General features: G+C 41.1%; 1 long non-coding RNA gene across 1 annotated transcript; it reads right to left on the bottom strand.

Moving 5' to 3' along the window:
• Nucleotides 1-203: 203 nt before the first annotated feature.
• Nucleotides 204-6,644, bottom strand: LOC125643698 (uncharacterized). The gene is made up of 3 exons (XR_007358794.2): nt 6,592-6,644; nt 4,512-4,613; nt 204-314 (listed from the first exon to the last, which is right to left on the bottom strand). It is a non-coding gene; the product is annotated as an uncharacterized LOC125643698 (long non-coding RNA).
• Between the last annotated feature and the right edge of the window lie 7,636 nt (nt 6,645-14,280).

Genomic DNA, 14,280 nt, shown 5'->3' on the forward strand with positions numbered 1-14,280 from the left:
CCCCCAAATTCCTAGTTTAAAGCTCTCTTAATCAGTTGTGCCTCCGTCCTAGAAGTCTATTTCCTTCCCTACTGAGATGAAGTCCATCCCGAGAGAACTGTCCCCTGTCCATGAATGCCTCCCAGTGGCCATACATCCCAAAGCCCTCTTTATAGCACCACTGCCTGAGCCATCTGTTGATAGTCATAATCTTGTCAAACCTTTGTTGTCCTTCTCTAGGAACAGGCAGAATCCCACTGAAGATCACCTGAGCCTCGATTTCCTTAAGCGTCTTCCCCAGCCTGGCATAGTCTCGCTTGACATGGCAGGTAGAGCTGTAAGGAACAGAACTTTGTTACCCATACTGAGAGGCTGGCCAGTTTCATGCTGAGTAAAGCTATGAAAAAATTTGAGGTTTTTGGGAAAAAAAAATTATCCCAAATTGAGACAAATTTCCAAAAACTCTTCTTTTTTTTTTTTTTTTTTTTTTTTGTGGAACAGGAAAGTCTGTATTTTTTAAAAAAACACCAAAATGTTCCCCCAGCAGGAATGTTTGGGTTTCTGAAATTCAATATGCTCCCCGAGCTTCCAGATTCCCCAGAAGCCAGGAAGCCTTGGTTACTCCAGCTCTGTGGCAACCTGCCAGGCAAGCTGCTGTGGAGCCAGGTAGCCTGTAAGCCTTGAGAGCCTGGCTACCAGAGAGGCGAGTGACTGGGCAGGAAACCAGGTAGGCTTCCACCAAAAACCTGCCTGGCTTCCCTCAGAAACGGATTCAAACTGACACATTCTCGCAGTATGTTCTGATTTTGACAAATCAACATTTTCTAATAGAAAACCTTCCATCAGAAAATTTTTGTCTAGCTCTAAGGGTGAGAGTCTACAGTTTGTCTACCATCAGCCAAGCCCCAGCTTGCATTCCTGAGCTCTTAGTCAACCATCAGACTTGGTCCCTTCTGAAACATGGCTTTCTTTCTCCAGTGCTACTTGTCTATTTGTCCACACAACCACTATGGGTAGCCAGTGTCAAGAGAGCCGTATATAAAGAGCTGCACACTGGAAGCCATTTACAGTGCACAACTTTAATCGGTCCTGGAACAGGAACAATATTACTGAGTGTCACCTACTGGCACTTTTACTACTAACAAATCACCTACAAGTAAACAGACATCTCTGTCTTTTACAGAGCACTCTCGACTACCACACGCGCACACAGCTATGGCCTGGCTATCACAGAGTCCATCTTTAAGTTTGGAGGGGGACAGCCTCTGTCAGGGAACCTCCCCCTTTTACATCACCACCACAAGCAGAGCGGAGAACCACTGCACCAGCATTGCACCAGCCCAACCACACCCTTAACACAGCTTTCACAGGGCCTGTCTCTTTAAGGGCCCTCCCACTAGAACAGATTTTAAGGCCAGAATGGTGCATTGGATCATCTAATCTTACCTCCTGTATAAAAGCCCATAGAATTTCACCCAGTTACTCCTGAACTGAGTCTAATACTTTGTATTTGTCTAAAATATCTTCCAGAAAGTCTTGATATGAAGGCATCAAGAGATGGAGAATCCACCACTTCCTTTGGTATCTTGTTCTATGGTTAATCATCCTTCAGTGTTAAAAACTACTCAGGTACCCTCCCAGCCAAAAAGCAGATGAAGGGGGATGGCTACTATCAGCTATATGTGCATTCATATCACCCCATATTTTGTGTATTTAATACTCACAATAAGATCATCATAAACAAAGAGCAATTAAGACTTTTTTTGGCAAATTATTTTGAATTGGCAAAAATTGACCAAAATGTGATCTGTTCACTGACAATTTGTACAAGAACAAGAAATGATCTTCATCAAATAATTCAGGAGGACAGATCCTTAGCTAGGGTAAATGTTCATGAAACTCTGAAGTCTATGGCACTATGAACATTTACACCACTGGATTATCTATCCTCAGATGAATTATTTGTCCAGTTCTAACGAACTGGACAATGAAATTAAAATATATAAATTAAAAATAATCCACCTACTTCCTTCAGCAATAGGCCTATAGCTATGAAAGTACCTGTTTTGTATATCAGCAAAACCCATCAGCTAATATCAGCAAAAAATTACTGTAATCTAAAACCACATAAATAAATCGTGCTGAATTTATTTCAGTTCTGGATTTTTTTCATCTTGTTTTAAAGAGGAAAGTTTTAAACCAAGGCCTTCAATGGGCAAATAACCAAACTGAACACTATTTGTAACAGAATATGGAGGGGGAAAAACAACTGAGATCACCTCAGCATTTCTGAGACTTAAGCAGCTATTTTTTCTTCATCCAAAGGCATCTAAACTGTATTAAGTTTTATTTTAATGGATCCACAACTGAGCCCAACAGAACAATAAATCCCAGTATCACTCATGCATGAATGCAACTGAAGAGCAAGATGAGAAATTATTTGACATACAAAGAACAGTAGATGGAGCATATAAAAAGAGCAAATGATAGGCTCAGTCCTGGATATTGCTGTAGTCCACTTGAAAGTAGGAAAAAGAAAGGAAGAAAAAATCCAGAAAGCTGCCAAGAAATAGTGAACATGGTCATCTGGGCAAATTCCCACTCTGAAGATCCGTCACAAATCCCAATAAGCAAATATGGTTTATCATCCCAATGGCAGATTTAGCACAAATAAATATACAGGCTCACCCCACTCTGATTTTAAAGGCAGATTACATGCATTGTCTCTGAGAGGTCTTCAGTGTTTTGTCATTTGGAAAGTTTGAAGGTGCCTCCGGGCCTCATTTTCTTTTTTTGCATACAACCTTTTACAAAACGATCTAGCTTTTGCATTCAGGAAATAGGACATAACATGCTGCTGCACTGTGCTTTGTGAAATTGGTTAGGTAACACTGACACATCATTGGGTATAAATGGCCAATCAGAGCCAAGTCACAGATTAAAATCATACTGGATTTAGCTCAAACCAGACCAAGCAAAGCCTACCCCACCTGCCCTAGTGAGTTTCCACTGGTTTTATCACTGCTTTCCAAATAAAGAATTCCATAGGATGCCACAACAACAAATACAGGAAGTCTGCATTACCCATACAGCAAGCTCCTTCTGGGCCTGATCCAGTGAATCCCTTAAGCACTTGCTTAATTTTAAGCATGTGAGCAGACCCTTATATATTTTAGTAAAGAGAGGACAAGAGCACGAATCCAGCAAAACACTTATGCACATGATTAAGCATGTGACTAATTCCATTGTTATGGACCAGCTTTATACATTCTTCTCCTTTGGAACTACTCATGTGCTTAAACAACTGCATGCGTGCTTCGCTGGATTGGGACCTCTATCCTCTTTTTATTAAACTGCAACAACCGTCCCCTGCCAAGAACAACTCTAGCAATAAAGCAGAATGCATAAAGCTAGTTAGCAATGTGATAAAATCCCTTCTGTACATGAAAGAATGACTTCCAAAACTCAATCAAGATTTTACTTCTTATAAGTAGTACAATACTATCCAAGACCTCACCACAGATAGTTTTCTGATATAAAGTATATTGATTAGTTGCTCGTTCTGACCTACACAAATGAGGGAACACTCTCACTATTTTCCCCCCTTTTATTTCATCTTTCATTATATATAAACAAACAGTCAGCTACAGAATATCATCATCACATCTGAAATAACAGGAGTAAAGCTCATGTAGGTCCTTATCTTCTCATTTCTATGAAAAATGTGCTGGGCGGTAGGGCAAAAAAGCCATTGTGGCGCCTGATGGCTAGGTGCAACGTGGCAAGGACTTTTCTCTGTAGTCCTGCCAACCAGATCTGCTGGTGGTCCCATTTTGCCTTGTGACTCAGCCCTCTAGTCAGGTCACCTTTGGTCTCATCCCTTTCAGGATAAACCAGGGTCTTTACCCAGTAGTCCCAGAACCTCACACCTGTCTATAGTCCTTGTGCAGGTGCCACAGTCCTTCTGGACTGTTGTGTCTGGGATCTTCTTTCCTGGCAAGGCTGTAGGGGAACCCAGGCCTGCTCTCTACCCTGGGTTCCAGCCCAGGAACCCTTGTACTAATTGGTTAAGGTTTGTCTTGTCAATCTCTTGCTTTTTCCATGGCCTACCACCCACGTTGGCCCACCTTCTCAGGGGGCTTGTATTCTCAGCAGGGTCTGCAATGAGTCAAACCCTTAGTGCCAGTTCTCAAGGTACTAAAGGAAAGGAAACTAACAGAAATAAAGAGCAGCACCAGCGTGTCTGTCCTACCAGGATCTTCCAGCTATCTGTCCTACTGCTCTGTGCTCGCAGGCAAGCAAAGGCAGCATGACTCTCTGCCGTGCTCCTCTCTGGGAGCTGAGGATGACAGGTCTATCTGCCTCCCCAGCCTGTGGCTTTCTGAAATGATTGTCTCTCTTTTTATTGATCCTCCTGCAAGATTGGCCTGACTTACAGGTACAGCAGGGAGGGGCTGCCAGGGCCCAAAGCTGCTTTCTAACCCCTTCTTGCCTAATGCTGAGTTTGTACACCCTGTCACAGGTGGACTTACCTCTCTCCAACCATGGCTTTTGCTGTCTTCCTGTTAAACATCATCGTTTGTTGCTTGAGGAAGGGACGGTGACAGCATGGAATGGCCAGTTTTCTCCGAGCTCTGGAAGAACAGCAAAACCACTTTTCTTAAGATCTTGGACCATCAATTCTCCTTACAGGTCTCTTGTAACACTGAAACCCTGCCTATTTTACCTGCTGAGCAGACAGTGGGGGCACACATGCCCCCCTTCATTGTATTGTGTAAGAGTACATGAGGCATCCACCCAGATCTGTGAATTTATAGGTATGGGCTGTTTTTTGGAGGAATGCACAAGAAACTAAGGCCACCTTGACATGGGGTTAGCTTAGAGTCATTATTAATTATTTGTATTACAGAAGCGCACAGAGGCTGCAGTCAAGATTGAAGCCTCATTGTGCTAGGCACTATATAATCATAGCAAGACAGTCCCTGGCCAGAAGGGGTTAAAATCTAAAGTCTACATAGTTAAAGTCTAACTTTGTCATGATGGGCATAGACAAAAGTTTTGCAGACTTATTTTTGCTAAAAAAGAAATAGAAGATTTTAACTACATGCAAGGTTTAAACAAGGTGCTTACGAAAGGAAAGTAAAACTTTAGAGACATGTTTTCAGCTGACCCTCCCTTTTTTACAGGAGTAATAAGCACCTGTAAACTCATGTGTGTTTGGTTGAGGGTTTTTAGTTTGTTTTTTCTTGGATCTACAATAGAACTGTGAGACAAACACAGTATTCACAGTTTGTCAGCTTGCTGCGCAATTTGTGCCCACTGCATTGACACAGACTTGAGAGTTGAGGAGATAAAATACCACACAACTGATTATGGTTTAAATGGGTGGTCACGATTAATTTAGATAATTCAACCATACATCATTAACTCTGAGCAGTTAACTGTTAACATCGCACTGATGGTACCCAGGAGCAAATCTGTCTCCGTACTTAACTGCTGCCCATAAAGGCCCATCACAATGGGACGGAGGCATATTTCTTTCCAGAGAGAAGGCAAACATGGGGTGAGACCCTAATCTACCCTGGCCTCTTTATGCTGGGGCAGGCACTATGATCAACAGTTGTAAGGCTGCCTTACAAGGACACCCCTGCAAGCCCTGGCATTGGGCAAGTGTTGGGGGGAAGAAAGGACATGCTGGAGATGGGACTGCAATTTCTAGCGCTGAAGAGATTCTGGCCAGTGCTGCAGCCTACAGGCAGCAACCACAGTTGTCTTACACTGGGATCACAGAGCAGCTCAGAACTGGAAGGGTGCAGAGGTGGCTTAAAGCCACCATAGCCCTCCCACTGTCTGGGCTGTAAGTTCTCACCCATGCTCCTTGCCCTGAGGATAAGATCTAACACAGGGAAAGATTACATCAGGCAATGGAAAGGGACAGAATCTAGGACTTTGGGGCCAGAATTTGCCACACTTATTCATGAAGAGCAATAACTTACTCTGATTTCCATGGGCTACTTGGGTCAGATACTACTCAACTTGAGTAAGAAGAGTAGAATGGGATTATTTGCACCAAATTTAATATTAACAATCGATACCATATATAGTGTGCAGTTTGCTTTTTTCATATATAGAACTTGGGTTTACAGTTGTTCTAAAAAGACCATCATGTGTGCAGACAATTTTTGAGTGCTTATCCAAACCAAATCTCCAGAACTTGTGAAATATGCCCACTGCTAACAAGAATTATTAATTCTTATTTTATATCATAATTAATTGTAAATTATTAAAGGAGAGATATTTCCATGAATTCCCAGCTCCTTTCCTTCCTGTAGGCACAACTGTTAAAGTAAAAAGAAGACAAAATGATGAGAAGGAATATTCATCTTCAAAACTGAATCATCAACATGAAAAAGGTTGCTATTTTCAGTCCTTTACCTCAGTGCAGTGAACCCACTTGAATTCAAGAAAAATGTTTTACTGAAAAAAATTCACCTCTCATTAGGACCCTAGAAGTCTTCCACTTTCCTGTATTGCTTTCAGACAGGAGAGAAAGATGATTAATTTATCAGAACACCAATACAGCTGTTCATTAGTGCCATGCTCCTTTCTCACCTTCTCTTGACTTAATTCCCACTTTAGAACTGTTCCTAGTCCAAGAATATTGCTTCACCTCAAAACTCAGTGTGCTTCACCGGCACATCTACCAATGTGATATATGCCATCATGAGCCAGCAATGCCCCTCTACCATGTACATTGGCCAAACCGGACAGTCTCTACGCAAAAGAATAAATGGACACAAATCAGACGTTAAGAATTATAACATTCAAAAACCAGTCGGAGAACACTTCAGCCTCCCTGGACACTCAATTACAGACCTAAAAGTCACAATTATTCAACAAAAAAACTTCAAAAACAGATTCCAATGAGAAACTGCAGAACTGGAATTAATTTGCAAACTGTACACCATTAAATTGAATAAAGACTGGGAGTGGATGAGTCATTACACAAACTAAAAACTATTTCCTCATGCTAATTTTTCCCTTACTGTTACTCACATCTTCTTGTAAACCGTTTGAAATGAGCCATCCTCATTATCACTACAAACGTTTTTTTTTCTCCTGCTGATAACAGCCCACCTTAATTGATTAGTCTCGTTAGAGTTGGTATGGCAACACCCATTTTTTTCATGTTCTCTGTATATATATATCTATATCTATATCTATATCTATATATCTTCCTACTGTATTTTCCACTGCATGCATCTGATGAAGTGGGCTTTAGCCCAGGAAAGCTTATGCTCAAATAAATTTGTTAGTCTCTAAGGTGCCACAAGTATTCCTCATTCTTTTTGCTGATACAGACTAACCTGGCTACCACTCTGAAACCTGTCAAAATACATGCGTGTTCCCTCCTTAAACCCTGATTCAGGGAAGTGGGTAATGGTGTGCCTAAGTTTGGTCAGCCTCAGTGACAGGTGCAATAGTCCATTTGGATTCATTTGGGGTCTCCATTCGTAGTAGCATGGCCTGGCAGCTTTGCACATTATAGTCTAAATTTACAAAGAGGAAAGAAATAACAGTCTATGTCCTTGCAAAGAAAGAGGAATCTCAAGGATACAAATGGAAAGGTCAGATTTGAAATGCAAACGAAAATTAGGCTAATTAGATATGCTAATCCCAGTGAGAAATAGACTCCTATTGTAAAATTTTCCAAGGAGAAATGTGACACCATAAAGGTTTGCTATCTCATGACAATTTACTAAAAGCGAAGGGCAGTTAATTTTTCTCCTACTAGATGCAAGTGACATTTTAACACACAGCTTTCTTGACCACCACAAGGATTCTATCTTAGTTATTGCCTGTTGGGGAAATGCTCAAGTAGAAGGTTACTTTGAAAAGCTGGTGAAGACAGCAAAATTCTCTTCTGATGGCTAAAAGTTACCTTGAAAAATAAGCTAATTTTTGAGGGCGAAGATTCCACGGTAAGGCTTGTTTGTGCACATATGTACAGACACACAGATTATAAGTGTACATGAGAGAAGATGGTCTTGTGGTTAAGGATCAGTACTAGAACTCAGGAGATGTGGATTCTGTTCAAAGCTCTGCCACAGCCTTCCCTGCTATGACCTAGGGTAACTCCTGCTCTCATTTCTTGAATGGTTGTATGCAATCGTCATACTTCCCTTACACATATGCTGTGTGAGGCTTCATTCATTAATGTTGTAAACCACTCTGACGTTCTCCAAAGGAAGCTGCTAAATAGCATCTGATCCTGCACCCAGTGACGTCCATGTCAATTTTCTTCAATGGGAGCAGGTGCAGGCCTATAAGAACATAAATTATATAGGGGTTAGTTGTGACTTTGAAACAAGCCTCATCTATGTGTAGCCTCAAGAGAAGACCAAGAAATAGATTATGACCAAGACAATCATCCTCTGCCTGCTGGTTCGGGCAGGGGGAGCTTACTCTGCACCAGCCCTATAGCTGTTACAGTCTTATACCTGGCGCAGTGGGGAGTACCCACCCTGCCCAATATGCATGGGGAAGAGTTGTAGCAACCCATTGTACGGGCAACAGGTGCCATTGAGTAAGAGGGGGACATACACTCCTTCACTCCTCTGCATGGACACGCAGAATAAGCCACAATCAGGTCCATAGAATACTAGAAATTGTACAGAAATCACAATTTCATATGTTTATGTGTATAGAATAGTTGGAAGTATCTATAATGAAAACTGCTAAACATTAAAAAATTGAGAGAATGTGGTATATTCCTTCATGGAATCATTTACACAATTCCATACTTTTTGCACCCTCCAAATTCCATTGGCTTCAGTGAATGTTTTGGGTATGCCAGGGCTGTTAGGCTGGCTTTGTAATACCTGTATGTGTGTACCTGTACACCATTACAAGATCTAAGGAACATTTTCAGTGTACTTTCTATGCCACTCTTCTCAGTTTAGTTTGCTATCGAATAGTGATGACATTATTGTCATCAAGATTGAAGTTCCTCACAAATGTGTTTCCAAACAACATTTTTTCATAGCAGCTGTGAAAGTGAGAAAAGAATTAACCAAAATATATGAGGAGAATGGGCTGTTTCAAATCTGTCCTGTACTTCTAAGGGCTGATAAGCTCACATTCATGAAAGTCTATTTAAAATGAGATGACTATTCTATTTGCAAAAATCTTTTCATCCTTTTATCCTTGATATTTCACTCCATTCCATATCAGTTCTGACAATCAGAACAGAACTTGATCCTGACATTTTATTTTTTAAATTAATGATCCTTATGTCATCTGACACTCTCTTTTCCATTCTTCTTTGAACGTGTTTTCAACATCTGGTGGAGCTGGTTGTAGCTGCCAGAGCTTTTTTAATTCAATAATAAAATCAGGTGCCAAGAAAGTAAAATCAGCAACTGTTGATTTTCAGTTCCTTCTCTTGATTTCTGCTTTCCTCAATTATTTTCAAATGAATGTCAACTCCGCTCAAAGGATTAGAAGGCTTCTGGCTGTCTCACCTGCAGAAATTAAAAGCTACTTTCCATTAACATCTACATTGAATGCAATTTGATTTGGATGCTCTTTGGCTGGAGTCAAACAACATTATGCTGCTGTAGTGCATTGTTCTAAGGAAAACTGTCTTTTCCCCCAGCATCGATGGGACAGATTAGCATTAACTTGGGCCCTGATTCAGAAAATCATCCCTATTCAGCAAAGCACTTAAGCATGCATTTAATTTTAAGTCAAATTGACTGTAACGGGACTTAATGTTAAGCATATGCTGAATAGGGATTTGCTGAATAGGGATGGATTTATGCACCTGCTTAATTATTTTGCTGAATTAAGGCCTTGAAGTTCAAAGGCAATTGTACTGGACTTACTCCTTATTACCAGTCATAACTGCTTTCAAAGAATAAGATTTCGTACACCTTTGTACTTTTTACTTCTAGGTGTGTGTGTATATATATATATAATTTTAGAGTCAGACTGCAGAAGAATTCATTTCTGAGGACAACCAGCTATCTAATGCTTTCACCAGAGATACAGCCGTGAAAGAGAAGCCACTCTGATCCTTTCGGACATGTGCCAGTTCAGTGTGGTATCATAGTTAAAGCATTTTGGAAATCTGGGTTATGTTTCCACTCTGCCACTGACTCACTATGTGGCTTTGGACAATAATATTAGATCCTCTATTCCTTTGAGATGTAACTAATGTTGGTAAAGCAGTATGGGAAGTTGGGATGAACTGAATTCAGTGAGTTCCAACCACCATTGTACGTTTCTAAATATTGCTGTGAGAATGTGCTGTTTCCTCCAGAGTTAGAAAGGGAAATCAGGGGGCAAAAAAAAAAAACAAAAAAACCCCCCAAAACAGGGACTCACCAGCTGGAGAAGAGAGCAACTCACTCAGCAGCTGCCAGTTGCAAAATGGCAACTTTACAGCTGCAGCTGCTTGGCTTTAACCAGTTTAAAGGGTGTCTCTCACAAAGGCATGCTGGAAAAAAATGTTCCTATGAAAGGGCATTCTGACATTGTGAAGAGTTGGCAGGGACCCAAACAATATAGGGAAGAGGATCCTGGGGAAATGGATGGATTGGGATATATGCCACCAATATATCACAGTAGCCACATCATACTATGATGCAAACATTACCGAAGTCATGCTGGAATGTTCCAGGATGCTGTTCTGGCACTATTTTTAGGAGATGGAATGGTGTTCCACTAATTCTGCCGGACACAGGCCAGGTGCCTCCTTTCCTGCCCCAGTTTCAGACCATCCTCTCAGTTGGTAGGTGCTGGAGAGGAACACTGCAACCAAGACTGGGCAAGGGAATCCACAGGTTGGGGCAGCCAGTACCCGCAGATGGAATCAGGTATTGGGCCACCCTGACAGTGGATCCAACTTGTAGGAAGCAGGAGCTGGGCACAGGTAGGGAGATGGGATAGGCTCTGCAGAGGCTCATCTCCCTGGGGCTCCACCAGTTCTGGCACTTTTTTATTTATTTTATTTTATTTTTTTTAAAAAAGGACTCCAACACTGGGAGCGAACCTTAGTGGGGATGCACTTTCCTTACTGTCCCAACGAGTTTTCTCCTCCTTCCTTTCATCTAATTTCTCCTTTGTGCCCTTGCTACTACATCCACATCCCAAAACTTCAAGTTTATTTTAAATCAAATACAGAATGCATGACCCTAGTTTAGAACTGTGTCTATTGCAGTTGGACTTGACCTTCCCGTTTGTCACCAGTCTGCCGTGCTCAATTGCAGAAAGGGATTGGCCTAGGTAGTTAGGTAAGGGAGACTGCCAAATAATATAGGAAATCATTATAAATTATACAGGCCGGTAAGCAAGTGAAAAGTTTGTGACTGCTCTTTAAATCCTGGCAAATAGTGAGCGAGGCCACTAGTGGTATTTATTCAGTACAATGAAGTCACACATATTGCTTTCATGACAATGAGAATCTACATTGCTTTGCAGTTCTACCTTTTTGATTTTTGGCAATCTATCTAGCCCAAACTGGAAACAGTCTGAATGTAACTCTGAATTTCCAAGTTCCCAAATGTGTCCTGGATGTCTAGAATAATACCATGCTCTAAACTATGCAATACAAGAGAGATATAGTCTTCCACATGCCCACTTTCTCCCAGGGCTTTGCTTTATCAGTCTAACTTATTCAATGCCCATAAGGAACTTGTATGTGAGAGCTAAATAAATAACCTATATTTTCTTAAAATTCAGAGGGTTCATTATCAGGTTCTGATTCAGGTTCCTGTTTACAGAAATATAGTAATTTATTACTGTAACAGGGTGTACACCATGCCCCGGAGGATTTACACGGCTTGACCTGACCAGCAACAGACTAGCAGGCGCTTTCCTCCCTCTGAGCCGGGTCTAGCATGGCCTAGTCTTTCCCTCCTGGCCTCCACCTCCCTCCTTCCACTTCCTCCCAGCCTTTTAGCTCCTGCTAATGAGGCTGACAGGTGTGGGCAGTTCCCAGGCAAGCACTGGCTATTTACCCAGCCCCAATCCATTCCCCCTGATTGGGGGCTGGGGTGGCAGGAGCTGATTAAGGGCTTTCCTAGCAGTGCCCTGCCACAATTGCATTTAAGAAAGTGATGGCTTTTGTTCAAAAACAACAAAAACAGACATGAATATTTGAACCTTTTAGCCAGCCAAATATAAGTAGATAATTTTCCACTTTCCCAGGCTCACAAAATATTTTAAAATGATGAGTTACCTCAAAAAGGTAAGACTTTGGGTTCAATTCAGATAAGCAACTCCACCTCAACACACCAAAACCCATCACTGTGTTGTTGTCATCTAGTGTCATTCCTGTCTAAACACAGGGTATAAAGTTGTACAATTTACTCCCAGACACAGTGCTTTAAGCTGTAAATGTCTGCAATAGGATCAGTGCTGGATCAGTGCTGAACATGATTTAACTGTAAGCATAGACAAGAACAGCACTGGAAACAGTTTCAAAGAAACCATGGTTAAAACCTGTTTCCGCATAGTCAAGTGGGATAGAAGCAATGTCAGTACAAACAATGAAGAACTTGATCTAAGAAAAGCCTTATTAGATTCAATGCATCCATCCATAGCAGAGTTATAACATACCTCACAGTGCTTTATTAGGCTCACCCAGCTTGGAGACTTATGGGCAGAAAGACAAAAGTGTAATACCAACATCTAACAAATTTCTTCAGCCAAACACAGTTACCACTGGGAAACTATGACCTCTCAGGTCCGTCCAACCAGAGGAACAAAAGATCCCTAAACAAATTCAAGGACAACGTTGGCTCCCAGTTTCATGCTCTATCAGAGTATGAACGCCTGCCCGATCACATCAGGTGATGCAAACAGATTCCTGGTGGTAGATCCAGCTCAATGGCAAATAGGCCTCTGCAGAAGGAACAGGAAGTAGCCAGAAAGCTGTTAAGGTTCAAAGACCATTATTCACACATCTCCAATAAGAGGCAGAGTAATTTTTGCACATGTTGAGGTGTTTAGGTCATGTCCTTTGACCTCCGTCCCTATAGGTAAGTACACCTGGCTGAAGTAATTTGTAATTATTGCTGGTTGATCTCATGTCTGATTTCCATTTGATTTGTATGGTTTAAGAGAGGGAAGATGTAACAGTAGCCACTCGAGTCAGTAAAAACTAACCATTTCCACGCAATCTTTAGAACCTTGTTGTGTATCTCAGGCAGTTCTCAGCTGTCCAGTATGTTACACCTTTTCTGCATGCAGCGTTCAGCATGCTCAGGGGCACCAAGGATGTTAAACTCATCTTACTTCCCGCCTTCCCCTTTCAATTTCTTAATGTCCAGATGAAGATTTGCACAATATGGCAAAATACATCAGCAAATCATTCCAATCTGCCTGGTGCCAAGAGGCTCCTGATGACATCTGATTATTTGCTTTCTATTTAAGATTGCTGCTTAAATTCTATTATCCCACTTCTTGTCTAGTGGCCAAACAGAACAAACATTACACCCTGGGTAACAAACCACACTGTACAAAAATTCAGCCATTTGGTTTCATGTCATCTCATGTCCACATTCTCTTTAGGTTCACCCTTGAGTTTCATACTAAAATCTCAATGTAAATCTCAGTAAAAAGTGCATTGAATGTATACAAAACAAAGACTGACATGCAATTTCAATAGAAAACCTGAAATGGGTTCAGGTGCACTTGAAAGGTTCACAATGTTTAGACAAACCAGAATGAGTTGGAAGCTTTTAAAAAACCCTGAAAACAGGTAAATGGTTCACACAGCATTTCTTGAATAGAGGGCGGGGGGAGAGAGAAGATGGCTTTCATGTCTTCTTTTTTGCTGAGGACTCCAAAATATCAATACAGATGAATAACCTGTTTTACACCATAGGGTAGAGTCACAGATAATTGAATCAAAGTGATGTTAATGCAGAAGAAAGCTTGACAGAGCTGTGGATTTGGCATCAATTATTAGTTTATTAATATTTGATTAAATTCATACCAGGAAATTATAATTAGTGCAAGAGCATATGTGTAGAACAGCACAAATTCCATTCCAGAAACATTAAAGCTGTTTCACAGATCAACAAAAGACAGAAAATTTGTACTTAAAGCCAAATTTGCATGGTTTATTTACCTCAGTCCCATCTAGCAGAAGGTAGCAGGTTAATGTTAGATCAGCAGTGAGTTAAGAATAAAATTTCTGTTTTCCTTTCTACCTATCTACCTACCCGCATATCTCAGTTCATGCAACAATCATAGTACTGGGTTTTGGCTTTTTACGAATTGGTAAATCAG

This window comes from Caretta caretta, chromosome 10 (assembly GCF_965140235.1).
Source record: "Caretta caretta isolate rCarCar2 chromosome 10, rCarCar1.hap1, whole genome shotgun sequence".
NCBI lineage: Eukaryota > Metazoa > Chordata > Testudines > Cheloniidae > Caretta > Caretta caretta.